Consider the following 14772-nt stretch of genomic DNA (forward strand, 5'->3'; position numbering starts at 1 on the left):
GAAATCCTACACACATGTTCAACCCGGTAAGCTGTGTAGTGTAAACGGAAGCCGTGTCGATGCGACTCGGCTCCCGTTCACAGTGTATGGAAGGGCGGCGCTGGGAGATCATGTGATCTCCCAGCTCCGCCCCTGCCGCGTCAGCAGCAGCGTCACCAACCCGGCAATATGCCGGGTTGGTGAGCTAGTGTATAAGTGGGCTCTAGCACGGGTCGCAGCGGTGTCAGGCTCCCGGCTGCGACCCGTGCTACAAGTGGAAAAAGGGTAGGAGTTTCCCTCAGGTTACTCAGGATGTCTGGTTAAATTACGGTGCTGGAGCCGGTGAAGCTGCGTACTAGTATGCAGATCTGCACAGTGTAGTTACTGATCTACAAAAAACATCAGATGTGCATAAACTTCGGGTTACGTACATATCTGCATTAGGCCTTTTGTCTTTGGAATAAACCATGTTGCAACGCAAGGGGTACAAATACATTTTCTTTTTTATATTTTTATCTGTGCAGGATATATACTGGATGCTTCTGCATGTAGCCCACAAATGCTGGACAGCTTTATTTGTACAAAGCAATTTAGGATTTGAATTTGGACACGCCCCTCTCACATGTACATACCTCTACACATACGTCTGCCCCACCTCATACTTGCCTACTCTCCCGGAATGGCCGGGAGGCTCCCGAAAATCGGGTGAGCCTCCCGCCCCCCCGGAAGAGCAGGCAAGTCTCCTGATTTCGGGGGTCCCCCCCTGCCAGCCGCCCACTTAGAGAGTAAAGTGGGCGGTCCGGGCAGGCGATGACGCGATTCTTGTTGAATTGCGTCATCATAGCCACGCCCCCTGCTGGACAATACCGGCAATAGCGGCATTACACAGCGGGGGGCATGGCTTACATGATGCGTCCCGCCGACACGCCCCCGTTCCACCTCCGACACGCCTCTGGCCCGCCCCCCTTTGCACTGCTCGTCGGAGCCCGCCCCCCTGCTGAGCCGACCTGGTTGCTCTCTCCCGGAGAGAGCAGCCAAAAAGTCGGCAAGTATGCCCCACCTGCATCATAATTTTGCCAAGGGGAAAAGTTCATTCTTTTTTTTACTTTACCCCCAACTCAGAATCAGCTACATTACCTCTAATATTATCAACAAATTATTCGCTGTGAACAATACATTTGCTTTTACTCAAGTCTGCTTTTGTTATTTTTTTACCGAATTAAATGGTGTATTTCCCAATTGTTACTGTGTGACACAAACTATAACTTGTACATGTAGCAATGTATTGTACTTACTGCAAAGTACTAATTACAGAGTAGCAAATGAACGTCATGTAATCAAGCTATTTACAGAACTTTCAGAAAGTACTAACATTTTGCCTATATTCCACAATGCCGATTATAGTCTTTTCTGTTCCTTCACTTTCCTTGAAAACAATTTACAACACACACAGGTGAGCTACAAAAACTCCCCTGGGGCTAAGTTCACAATAGAATTGTACAGCTAGGAAAACACTGTTATTGTTCTTATTTTTGGCATGTAGCTCTTCAGTTCTGGCAAACAGGCAGTAAATGCAATGCTGAAACCTTGTAGGCAGCAAAGCGACACAGTGGTGCCCAATTATATGTTATTCATATGTAGCTTCAGGGGGAAAAACATTGTGGTGCTCTCAAGATAATTATTGAACAACTTTTGTCATACAAAGGCCACAAAAAGTGCGTGCAGCATAACAAATGAGTTAAAAGCCATGATCAAAACAGATTGACTTAATATAAACTTCACAATCTATTGCTGTGCTTCATTTGGGATAATTTGTCTTTGTCCCTTGTACAACATGTTGTATTCAAATTCCTAAATTTAGATAAAAACAAAACAAAACAGAAATGTCCCTAAAATGCACGTTGTCAACCCACAAGCCTGTAGGAGTTGCTGTTAAGCTTAATCCATTCTAATGCAGGGGTTGACAATCAGTCAGAGGGAAAGAGCCCAAAAATATCTGTAGTCAAGTGTTGGGCCACTCAGCCATTATAATGCGCGCGCAGAAGGTGCGTGTGCAAAAATGGGGAGTGGCCCAACTGCCATAAGGCCATGCCCCATTTTTGTGTGCCTGCCTTAGGTATGACGTTTGTAGGAGCATGACCATGTGTCACATCCCGTTTGACAGCCTCCCCCCTTTACTTTGTGCCTCACAGCCTCCCCCCTTCACTTTGTGCCTCTATGCCTCCCATCCTTCACTCTGTGCCTCTTAGCCTCCCTCTTAACTCTGTGCTACTTAGTCTGCCCCCATTTATTCTTTGTCTCTCAGCCTGCTTCACCTTCACTCTGTGCCTCTCAGCCTGCTCCACCTTCACTCTGTGTCTCACAGCCTGCTACCCCTTCACTCTGTCTCTCAGTCTGATCCCCCTTCACTCTGTGACTCATTCCTGCTCTCCCTTCACTCTGCCTCCCAGCCTGACCCCCCTTCTCTCTGTGTCTTTCAGCATCCTCCCCCTCTAACTCTCCCCTCTCCCCCATCCGGTCACTGGTAGCCGCCATCACCTGTATGACAGTGATCCGGTGGACAGTGAGGCCAGACAGGTGCCGCTCTTCATGGCAATGGCAGGAGTCTTAGACAGGGCAGGGAGCGTGGCCGTGATGTAGTGCCAGCGTCGCGCTCCCACCTCTGCTACTGGCAGCCCTGCAAGTTGGGAGCCACCCGCGGGTCAAAGTGTGCAGAGTGCAGACTGTCAGAAGTGGCGGGAGCCGCATCAGTGAGAAGAAAGAGCCACAAGCGGCTCAAGAGCCACGCGTTGGCCACCGCTGTTCTAAGGGATCATTAACAATAAAAAAACTATATAAGTATATATATATATATATATATATATACACTGCTCAAAAAAATAAAGGGAACACTAAAATAACACATCCTAGATCTGAATGAATGAAATATTCTTATTAACTACTTTGTTCTTTACATAGTTGAATGTGCGGACAACAAAATCACACAAAAATTATCAATGGAAATCAAATTTATTAACCCATGGAGGTCTGGATTTGGAGTCACACTCAAAATTAAAGTGGAAAAACACACTACAGGCTGATCCAACATTGATGTAATGTCCTTAAAACAAGTCAAAATGAGGCTCAGTAGTGTGTGTGGCCTCCACGTGACTGTATGACCTCCATACAATGCCTGGGCATGCTCCTGATGAGGTGGCGGATGGTCTCCTGAGGGATCTCCTCCCAGACCTGGACTAAAGCATATGCCAACTCATGGACAGTCTGTGGTGCAACGTGGCGTTGGTGGATGGAGCGAGACATGATGTCCCAGATGTGCTCAATTGGATTCAGGTCTGGGGAACGGGCGGGCCAGTCCATAGCATCAATGCCTTCTTGCAGGAACTGCTGACACACTCCAGTCATATGAGGTCTAGCATTGTCTTGCATTAGGAGGAACCCAGGGCCAACGGCACCAGCATATAGTCTCACAAGGGGTCTGAGGATCTCATCTCGGTACCTAATGGCAGTCAGGCTACCTCTGGTGAGCACATGGAGGGCTGTGCGGCCCCCCAAAGAAATTCCACCCCACACCATTACTGACCCACTGCCAAACCGGTCATGCTGGAGGATGTTGCAGGCAGCAGAACGTTCTCCTTGGCATCTCCAGACTCTGTCACGTCTGTCACATGTGCTCAGTGAGAACCTGCTTTCATCTGTGAAGAGCACAGGGCGCCAGTGGCGAATTTGCCAATCTTGGTGTTCTCTGGCAAATGCCAAACGTACTGCACGGTGTTGGGCTGTAAGCACAACACCCACCTGTGGACCACCCTCATGGAGTCTGTTTGTGATCGTTTGAGTAGACACATGCACATTTGTGGCTTGCTGGAGGTCATTTTGCAGGGCTCTGGCAGTGCTCCTCCTGTTCCTCCTTGCACAAAGGCGGAGGTAGCGGTCCTGCTGCTGGGTTGTTGCCCTCCTATGGCCTCCTCCACGTTTCCTGATGTACTGGCCTGTCTCCTGGTAGCGCCTCCATGCTCTGGACACTACGCTGACAGACACAGCAAACCTTCTTGCCACAGCTCGCATTGATGTGCCATCCTGGATGAGCTGTACTACCTGAGCCACTTGTGTGGGTTGTAGACTCCGTCTCATGCTACCACTAGAGTGAAAGCACCGCCAGCTTTCAAAAGTGACCAAAACATCAGTCAGAAAGCATAGGAGCTGAGAAGTGGTCTGTGGTCACCACCTACAGAACAACTCCTTTATTGGGGGTGTCTTGCTACTTGCCTATAAATTTTCACCTGTTGTCTATTCCATTTGCACAACAGCATGTGAAATTGATTGTCAATCAGTGTTGCTTCCTAAGTGGACAGTTTGATTTCACAGAAGTGTGATTGACTTGGAGTTACATTGTGTTGTTTAAGTGTTCCCTTTATTTTTTGAGCAGTGTATATATATATATATATATATACACACACACACACACACACACACACACACACACACACACACACACACACACAAACATACATACATACATACATACATACTAGTAAAGGGATCAAATACCTGGGGAAAAATTTACCAAAGTTCGGTTTTGGTGATTCAAGGGATTTGTCATTCGATTTCCATTCGATTTGGATTGAACAGATTTACTAAGGACCAAATTAAATGTCAAATCGATTTTATTGCCAAATTCAACTCACATCCCAATAGAAATCGAATTTCTGAAAAACATTGAGGTTTTCCCATAGCCCAACATATAATCTCCTCATTTACTAAAGTCCGATTTAAAATCGAACGCTAAATCGAACTCCAAATCGACCCTCAAATCCCCAAATGTTTAGAATGATGTTATACATTAGATTTTTTGACTTCTAAACCCATTCTAATGGTAGGGAATTGGTAGTGATTACTTTTTAAGTACCCTAAAGCATGTAGGGCAGTGTGGAAGTAGTATTAATGGATGGCTGTTGGCTCGGGTTCTATTCTCACTCTATGGGTGTCATGAACACCCACGAGTGGGAATAATCCTGGGACCCCTGCTGGCATTCTGGCAACCAGGATCCCAGCGTCGGTATGCTGACCGCCGAGATCATAACTACATCCCTCCACAAACATACTACTAGGTTAATTGGCTTCTGACAAAATATAACACTAGTGTATGTGTTAAGGAATATAGATTGCGAGCTCCATTTGGACTGTGAGTGATGAGAACTAAATAATGACTAAATATTCTCTGTATATACACAGTCGAGTTACATTATTATGACCACCTCCTACATTTGACGTCAGCAGCGCGTAACCCATGAAGTACATCACATGTCGCGCACTGGCTTCTTGGATATATAATGTGTGCAATAGGCTGTCTGCAGTCATATCACTCGTGGCCATCATGGGTAAAAGGGGCGATTTATGAGAGTTACAAAATGGGATGATTATCGGCAGTGGCCGTATTTCTGAAACAGCGCAGCTTGTGAACTGTTCACGTGCTGCTGTGGTGAATTTTTATCGTGACTGGACAAATGGCACCATTGCGAATAACCGACGTGGAAACTGCAGATCACCATGTGTCATTGATGTGAGAGGTGAACGTCGGCTACGAAGGCGCGTGAGAGATGAACAACACGCTACAGTGGAGCAGCTCACCATCAAAATGTACATGGGGGCTACCAGATGTGTAACTAAAACAACAGTTCAGCGAACCCTGCTGCGTATGGAGCTCCAAAGCGGTTACTCTGGCTATTAGCTGGTGATCATAATAATGTGACTCAGCCGTGTATGTATATTGTGATAGTAGCACGGGTAAGTGATAAATGGGAGATATGTTTGTTCCAGGTATCTTATCTATGTATTTTAACCCCCCCAGGAAATGTCTGTTTTGCCAAACGTACTGGATTAGCGTTTGGGCTTTCAGTAAAAGCCAGAAATGGGTCCTTGGGGTGTGGATATGAGAGAGAAGGGAGGGCTCCATCCACAAGGCCCATTTCCTGAGCGCAGGATAATTTAGTGCCTGTACCAGTAAGAGGCTGATAAAAGCTGTGTCTGACTAACTTGGGAAACAAGTACTGAACCTGGGGTCCTGACAGTGTACAGTTCCCCCAAAATGAGGTTAATCTCCTTTCCTGTACACTGTCAGGACCCCAAGTTCAGTACTTGATTGTTTTAGTTAACCTGGGGAGCACCACGAACAACAACTATCAATCCACCGGTGGGACCAAAAACTTAAATTCACTCACTACACATATAATTACATGTTATTTGTGACACAATGTCATAATTATAATCATACCTCCTATAGTCTGACGCAGCAGCCAAACCCCTCCATCCCATACCTGGGGAAACAGGCAGCAGGATGTTATGAGACACTGTGATTTACTGACTGTAAGTACTGTGTATATTCCAGTGTTAGTAGTAGGGGCATTAGGTCCTACCACCCTGATAAAGGGAATCTATTATGTTTAGTAAGTACCCAGACAGGCTAGGATTTATTTTATGTTTTAGGCACTGCACAATAAAAGTAGCCACGGCTAGATCGTACAAAAACCCTGGACTGGTGTGCTGTTTTCCTGGCTGCTGTGTGTTTGGAGGTGCCCATCTATCGCAAAGGGCACCCCTACCCTGGTCTCCTCACAATATATAAAGTATTTTTAGTAGCAGGCACTCTCAATTTCATTCAAAAAAAGTAACTGCATAAACTCAAAAATGTATATGCTTTACCCAACATTTTAGATCACAAAGATTCTTTATCAAGCTATAACAAAAATCAAGTGACAGTGTATTTATAAGGACAAAATGGCGTCTAATTAGCTCCAGTTGACATCACATTGATTTCATAAGTGTAATTGTATCCACAGGTTACAGTAACTGTAAATACATACAGAAATCAAAATAAGGCAAGTTGAATTTTAACGATAAAGAAGACAGTCTGATGCCATATGGGGGTAAGAGTGGGCGGCGATGGCCTTTGTTTCTCCAAACAGAAGTGTGTTGCCACCGTTTAGGTTAAGGGAAGAGGCATGTGATCTCCGTGGTTGCATGGTGCTTGCCTGGCCTATGTGATGGGCGGCTTGTGCAGCACTATGGGTGCCACAAACCCCCTGATGGTGAGCCAGTGATCAGATGCTGTGTCCTATGATGCAGGTCAGATCACTACTGCAGTAAGAGGCATCTGCTTGAAATAGACGCCTCCTGCTGCATTACCATACAGTGCTATCATTGCTGCTTCCAAGGAATCAGTGATATCACCTCCAATCACATCTGAATTTGGCCCAATTTTGCAGTAAGCATCCACCTAGTTCCCATATGGGGACAACAATATTTTGTATTTAGCCAGCATGTTTCTGTCTGCTAATGCTTTACAGCAAAAGCCTGATCTAAGGGCAGGTGATGTTCAGAGCCCCATCATCATGTCCCTTTATATGTCAGAGGCAGAGACCACACGTGGCCTGCAGTTTATATGCCACCAGAGCCCCTGCCCCTTTGCATTTGGCTTGGCTTGCTTACCTTGTTTATTTGTACACAGGGTAAAGTAAACGTATAGGCAAACTGGTCAGCTTCCCAGGCCCCCACAATTCTAGGGGCCTTCAAGCAGGGGTAGGTGGAGGTCACACAATCAGAGTGCAACATCCTTACCTGCCTCCCAGCCTGCAGCCAGACAGTGAATGGCTGTCAGAGTGCTGATTGTGGATGGCTGGAGCTATCCACCAATCAGAGTGCTGACAGCTATTCACTGTATGGAAGCATGGGGAGAGACGATACAGGACCACAGGAGGGACATGTTATATTTTTTTTATTGCTTCCTGTGAATGGGTGTGTAGAGGCCCCAGTGCATTGCTTTTTCCAGGATCTACAATGCTGTTAGAACAGCACTGCTTGTACACAGCAGTATTACAATGGCAGTCAAGATTGTGGTGGTCAGCAGAGATACAGAGGCACTGCGGCACTGTGTGACAGGACTGCATTCGTCGGCACAGGCAGAAAGTGGTGGCAGGCTGCAGACAGGTGCAAAGAGGTCCACAGTGGGATTGAGATTGCGAGACCTCATAGTGTGACTTTCAAGACACTGCCTGACCAGGATTATTGACCTCTTGGATAGAGGACCAGATTTCTGGACTGTACACAGCAATTTCCAGATGAGTCTGTCTTTCTAGTGTAATAAGTGCAATACTTTTATAAGTCATTGTTAACAAGGTTTCAAGCCTTTATAAATTAAATCACTTATAAGATTAACTACATTTTTTTAAAATAAGAATATTATTTACACAAATGCTATGCTTATAATGCATGTCAAAATTTAATCATAAATATTACATCCTGCCAATTACATTAATTATTAAGAAAAAAAAGCTTTGGATATATAGATTGGTTAGATATGATTCTTCTCTTTTGTCTTCTAAGCGGGTGCAGTACGGTATGCCGGCGCTCGGGCTCACGGCGACCAGCATACCGGCGTCGGGAGCCCGACCACCGGCATACCGACAGCATGGCGAGCGCAAAGGAGCCCCTTGCAGGCACGGTGGCGTGCTACGCGCGCCACACTATTTTATTCTCCCTCCAGGGGGGTCGTGGACCCCCACGAGGGAGAATAGCTGTCGGTATGCCGGGTGTCGGGATTACGGCGCTGGTATACTGTGCGCCGGGATCCCGACATTCGGCATACTGAAGTCCACCCTTCTAAGCAGCAGTGGCGTAACTACAGTAGATGCGGGTGCTCAATGTCAAACTAAACCTATGAATGGACGGCAACAGTGACATTTGCTATAGTAGCTACAGTATAAAGTATATGATTAAAATATTGTAATTGGAAGAAAATTGTAGTAATTGACAAAACTATACTGAACTGTACAGGAACAGATTTCAGTAATCGAGCGGGGCAGTGAGGAATCATAAGCTGCTTCAGATACCTTGGACCAGCAGTGCAAGTGGGCAGGTACAGGTGGGTACGACGTGCCCACCGCCGGGCCGCCGCTCCCTCCCTCCGCTGCTGCTCACCGCACCGTTGCTGCATGAGGGGAGGAGAGCGCAGCATGTGCCTCTCCTGCCCCTCAGTGTCTACCTTCAATTCGGCGCCGGCCCGTGAGCCAATCAGAGCTCGGGGACCAGCAGCCAAGTCTCCTGATTGACTGCTGGACCGCAAGCTTTGATTGGCTCACGGATCGGTGCCTAATTGAAGGTAGAGTGACACCCGCACTGCCGCCGGAGACTGAGGGGCAGGAGAGGCGCACACTGCACTCTCCTCCCCTCACACACAGGAACAGGATGACAGCAGCAGCGCGGTAAGCAGCAGGGGAAGGGGGGGGGCATGTGTACCTGGCGCTGGGGGCATATCTGGCACTGCGGGGGCATCTCTGGCACTGGGGGCATATCTGGCACTGGAGGCATCTCTATCTGGCACTGGGGGCATATCTGGCACGGGTGTGGCATGGTATGCCGGCGGTCGGGCTCCCGGCGACCAGCATACCGGCGCTGGGAGCCCGACCGACGGCTTACTGACAGTGTGGCAAGCGCAAGTGAGCCCCTTGCGGGCTCGCTGCGCTCGCCACGCTGCAGACACGGTGGCGTGCTACACGCGACACGCTATTTTATTCTCCCTCCAGGGGGGTCGTGGACCCCCATGAGGGAAAATAAGTGTCGGTATGCCGGCTGTCGGGATTCCGGCGCCGGTATACTGTGCGCCGGGATCCCGTCAGCCGGCATACTGAAGACCACCCTCTGGCACTGTGGGGGCATTTCTTTATCTGGCACTGGGGGGACATGTGTATCTGGCACTGGAGGCATTTCTGTATCTGGCACTGAGGGCTTCTCTGTATCTGGCACTGGGGGCATATCTAGCACTGTTGGGGCATTTCTGTGTCTGGCACTGGGGGCATATCTGGCACTGTGGGGACATGTGTATCTGGCATTGGGGGCATTTCTGTATCTGGAACTGGGGGCATATCTGGCACTGTGGGGGCATTTCTGTATCTGGCATTGGGGGCAATGTATATCTGACACAGTGGGGGCATTTGTGTATCTGGCACTGTGGGGCAATGTGTATCTGGCACTGTGGGGCAATGTATATCTGGCACTGTGGGGCAATGTATCACGCCCCCATTTTCTTTGGCCACGCCCCATGGGGCATTTGACCACACCCATTTTTTTGGCACAATACAATACAAAACGCCTGCGTGCACCCGAAAAGGGGGCGTGATCTATGTGAAAGGGGCGTGGCTTCGCGGCAGTGCCACGATCGCAAGTCATGTTCCCGTTTTTCGTCACTAAGGGGGCATGCCAACCTGCACTTTGTGTGCTGCTGGCATGCCTCCAGTCCCTCTGTCTCTATTGAATAGACATTGTGGTGTGCGCACAGCGCACAGCGTCTATTCAACGCTGCCCTGCTAAGAGCAGTGGATGACAGAAGCCTCCCAACTCCCCCCCCCCCCCCCCCCCCGCCCCTCTCACCATACCCTGGGACACTGTGGCCCGTGGATGGCACAGCGGGACAGTCCCAAAAATATTGAACAGTTGAGAGGTATGGAAAATGGGTTTTATGTGGCTGCAATGGGGCTAGTTGGTTAATAACTTGGCAGCATAGCCGACATTACCCACTCAGCAAGGGTATGCAAAGGAGGAAGGCAACGGGCTGAAGAGGCGCTCTCCCCACTGTGCTACCCTGCTGTTGCTGCTGCAGTTGTCAAACCTGATGACTAGTGATGAGCGGGTTCGGATCCTCGGGATCCGAACCCGCCCGAACTTCACCTTTTTTTTCACGGGTCCGAGCAACTCGGATCCTCCCGCCTTGCTCGGTTAACCCGAGCGCGCCCGAACGTCATCATCCCGCGGTCGGATTCTCGCGAGATTCGTATTCTATATAAGGAGCCGCGCGTCGCTGCCATTTTTCACTCGTGCATTGGAGATGATCGTGAGAGGACGTGGCTGGCGTCCTCTCCGTTTCTATGTTCAGTGGGCTGCAAATTGCTCTGCAAATATCTGTGCTCAGTGTGCTGCAAATATCTGTGCTCAGTGTGCTGCAAGTGCAAATATCTACGTTCTCTGCCTGAAAAACGCTCCATATCTGACTGTGCTCAGTGTGCTGCAAATATCTGTGCTCAGTGTGCTAATTGCTTTATTGTGGGGACTGGGGACCAGCAATATTATATAGTAGGAGGACAGCGCAGAGTTTTGCTGACCAGTGACCACCAGTATTATACGTTCTCTGCCTGAAAAACGCTCCATATCTGTGCTTCATTGTAGTATATAGTAGGAGGACAGTGCAGAATTTTGCTGACCACCAGTATAACTATATATATATAGCAGTACGGTACAGTAGTCCACTGCTCTACCTACCTCTGTGTCGTCAAGTATACTATCCATCCATACCTGTGGTGCATTTCAGTTTTGCACAGTTTGCTGACCACCAGTATATACTATATAGCAGTACGGTACAGTAGGCCACTGCTCTACCTACCTCTGTGTCGTCAAGTATACTATCCATCCATACCTGTGGTGCATTTCAGTTTTGCACAGTTTGCTGACCACCAGTATATACTATATAGCAGTACGGTACAGTAGGCCACTGCTCTACCTACCTCTGTGTCGTCAAGTATACTATCCATCCATACCCGTGGTGCATTTCAGTTTTGCACAGTTTGCTGACCACCAGTATATAATATATAGCAGTACGGTACAGTAGGCCACTGCTCTACCTACCTCTGTGTCGTCAAGTATACTATCCATCCATACCTGTGGTGCATTTCAGTTTTGCACAGTTTGCTGACCACCAGTATATACTATATAGCAGTACGGTACAGTAGGCCACTGCTCTACCTACCTCTGTGTCGTCAAGTATACTATCCATCCATACCTGTGGTGCATTTCAGTTTTGCACAGTTTGCTGTCCACCAGTATATAATATATAGCAGTACGGTACAGTAGGCCACTTCCACCTCGGGCTGAAGCTGCTGCCACTAGTCATGGCCGAGACGATGAAATGCCATCAACGTCGTCTGCCAAGGCCGATGCCCAATGTCATAGTAGAGAGCATGTAAAATCCCAAAAAATAAAGCTCAGTAAAATGACCCAAAAATCTAAATCAAAATCGTCTGAGGAGAAGCGTAAACTTGCCAATGAGCCATTTACGACACGGAGTGGCAAGGAACGGCTGAGGCCCTGGCCTATGTTCAAGACTAGTGGTTCAGCTTCACTTGAGGATGGAAGAACTCCTCCTCCTGCTAGAAAACTTAAAAAAGTTAAGATGGCAAAAGCACAGCAAAGAACTGTGCGTTCTTCTAAATCACAAATCCCCTAGGAGAGTCCAATTGTGTCGGTTGCGATGCCTGAACTTCCCAACACTGGACGGGAAGAGGTTGCGCCTTCCTCCATTTGCACGCCCCCTGCAAGTGCTGGAAGGAGCACCCGCAGTCCAGTTCCTGATAGTCAAATTGAAGATGTCACTGTTGAAGTACACCAGGATGAGGATATGTTGCTGGCGCTGGGGAGGAAATTGACAAGGAGGATTCTGATGGTGAGGTGGTTTGTTTAAGTCAGGCACCAGGGGAGACACATTCATCAGAAGTCAGTGACAAGTTCAAAAACTTTGGATGACAGCGGAAGCAGTCCACTGACCACTAAATCCCTTCCTCTTGTAACCAAGCTCCTGCAAACCACACCACCAACTCCCTCAGTGTCAATTTCCTCCTTAGACAGGAAAGCCAATAGTCCTGCAGGCCATGTCACTGTCAAGTCTGACGAGTCCTCTCCTGCCTGGGATTCTTCCGATGCATCCTTGAGTGTAACACCTACTGCTGCTGGCGCTGCTGTTGTTGCTGCTGGGAGTCGATCGTCATCCCAGAGGGGAAGTCGGAAGACCACTTGAACTACTTCCAGTAAGCAATTGACTGTCCAACAGTCCTTTGCGAGGAAGTTGAAATATCACAGCAGTCATCCTGCTGCAAAGCGGATTACTCAGGACTTGGCAGCCTGGGCGGTGTTAAACGTGTTTCCGGTATCCACCGTTAATTCACAGGAAACTAGAGAATTGCTTGAGGTACTGTGTCCCCGGTACCAAATACCATCTAGGTTCCATTTCTCTAGGCAGGCGATACCGAGAATGTACACAGACGTCAGAAAAAGAGTCACCAGTGTCCTAAAAAATGCAGTTGTACCCAATGTTCACTTAACCACGGACATGTGGACAAGTGGAGCAGGGCAGACTCAGGACTATATGACTGTGACAGCCCACTGGGTAGATGTATTGCCTCCCGCAGCAAGAACAGCAGCGGCGGCACCAGTAGCAGCATCTCGCAAACGCCAACTCGTTCCTAGGCAGGCTACGCTTTGTATCACCGCTTTCCATAAGAGGCACACAGCTGACAACCTCTTACGGAAACTGAGGAACATCATCGCAGAATGGCTTACCCCAATTGGACTCTCCTGGGGATTTGTGACATCGGACAACGCCACCAATATTGTGCGTGCATTACATCTGGGCAAATTCCAGCACGTCCCATGTTTTGCACATACATTGAATTTGGTGGTGCAGAATTATTTAAAAAACGACAGGGGCGTGCAAGAGATGCTGTCGGTGGCCCGGAGAATTGCGGACCACTTTTGGCATTCAGCCACTGCGTGCCGAAGACTGGAGCACCAGCAAACAGTCCTGAACCTGCCCTGCCATCATCTGAAGCAAGAGGTGGTAACGAGGTGGAATTCAACCCTCTATATGCTTCAGAGGATGGAGGAGCAGCAAAAGGCCATTCAAGCCTATACATCTGCCTACGATATAGGCAAAGGAGGGGGAATGCACCTGACTCAAGCGCAGTGGAGAATGATTTCAACGTTGTGCAAGGTTCTGCAACCCTTTGAACTTGCCACACGTGAAGTCAGTTCAGACACTGCCAGCCTGAGTCAGGTCATTCCCCTCATCAGGCTTTTGCAGAAGAAGCTGGAGACATTGAAGGAGGAGCTAAAACAGAGCGATTCCGCTAGGCATGTGGGACTTGTGGATGGAGCCCTTAATTCGCTTAACCAGGATTCACGGGTGATCAATCTGTTGAAATCAGAGCACTACATTTTGGCCACCGTGCTCGATCCTAGATTTAAAACCTACGTTGTATCTCTCTTTCCGGCAGACACAAGTCTGCAGAGGTTCAAAGACCTGCTGGTGAGAAAATTGTCAAGTCAAGTGGAACGTGACCCGTCAACAGCTCCTCCTTCACATTCTCCCGCAACTGGGGCTGCGAGGAAAAGGCTAAGAATTCCGAGCCCACCCGCTGGCGGTGATGCAGGGCAGTCTGGAGCGAGTGCTGACATCTGGTCCGGACTGAAGGACCTGCCAACGATTACTGACATGTCGTCTGCTGTCACTGCATATGATTCTGTCACCATTGAAAGAATGGTGGAGGATTATATGAGTGACCGCATCCAGTAGGCTTGTCAGACAGTCCGTATGTATACTGGCAGGAAAAAGAGGCAATTTGGAGGCCCTTGCACAAACTGGCTTTATTTTACCTAAGTTGCCCCCCCTCCAGTGTGTACTCCGAAAGAGTGTTTAGTGCAGCCGCTCACCGTGTCAGTAATCGGCGTACGAGGTTACTTCCAGAAAATGAGGAGAAGATGATGTTCATCAAAATTAATTATAATCAATTCCTCCGTGGAGACATTCACCAGCAATTGCCTCCAGAAAGTATACAGGGACCTGAGATGGTGGATTCCAGTGGGGACAAATTAATAATCTGTGAGGAGGGGGATGTACACAGTGAAAGGGGTGAGGAATCGGACGATGAGGAGGAGGTGGACATCTTGCCTCTGTAGAGCCAGTTTGTGCAAGGAGAG

At 48.4% G+C, this 14772-nt stretch overlaps 1 protein-coding gene across 1 annotated transcript in view; it reads right to left on the minus strand.

Moving 5' to 3' along the window:
- PHACTR2 (phosphatase and actin regulator 2) overlaps positions 1 to 14772 on the minus strand; it is a 345447-nt gene that overhangs the window by 265679 nt on the left and 64996 nt on the right. The window lies entirely within an intron of this gene.

Source organism: Pseudophryne corroboree, chromosome 4, assembly GCF_028390025.1.
Source record: "Pseudophryne corroboree isolate aPseCor3 chromosome 4, aPseCor3.hap2, whole genome shotgun sequence".
In the NCBI taxonomy this organism is placed as follows: Eukaryota; Metazoa; Chordata; class Amphibia; order Anura; family Myobatrachidae; genus Pseudophryne; species Pseudophryne corroboree.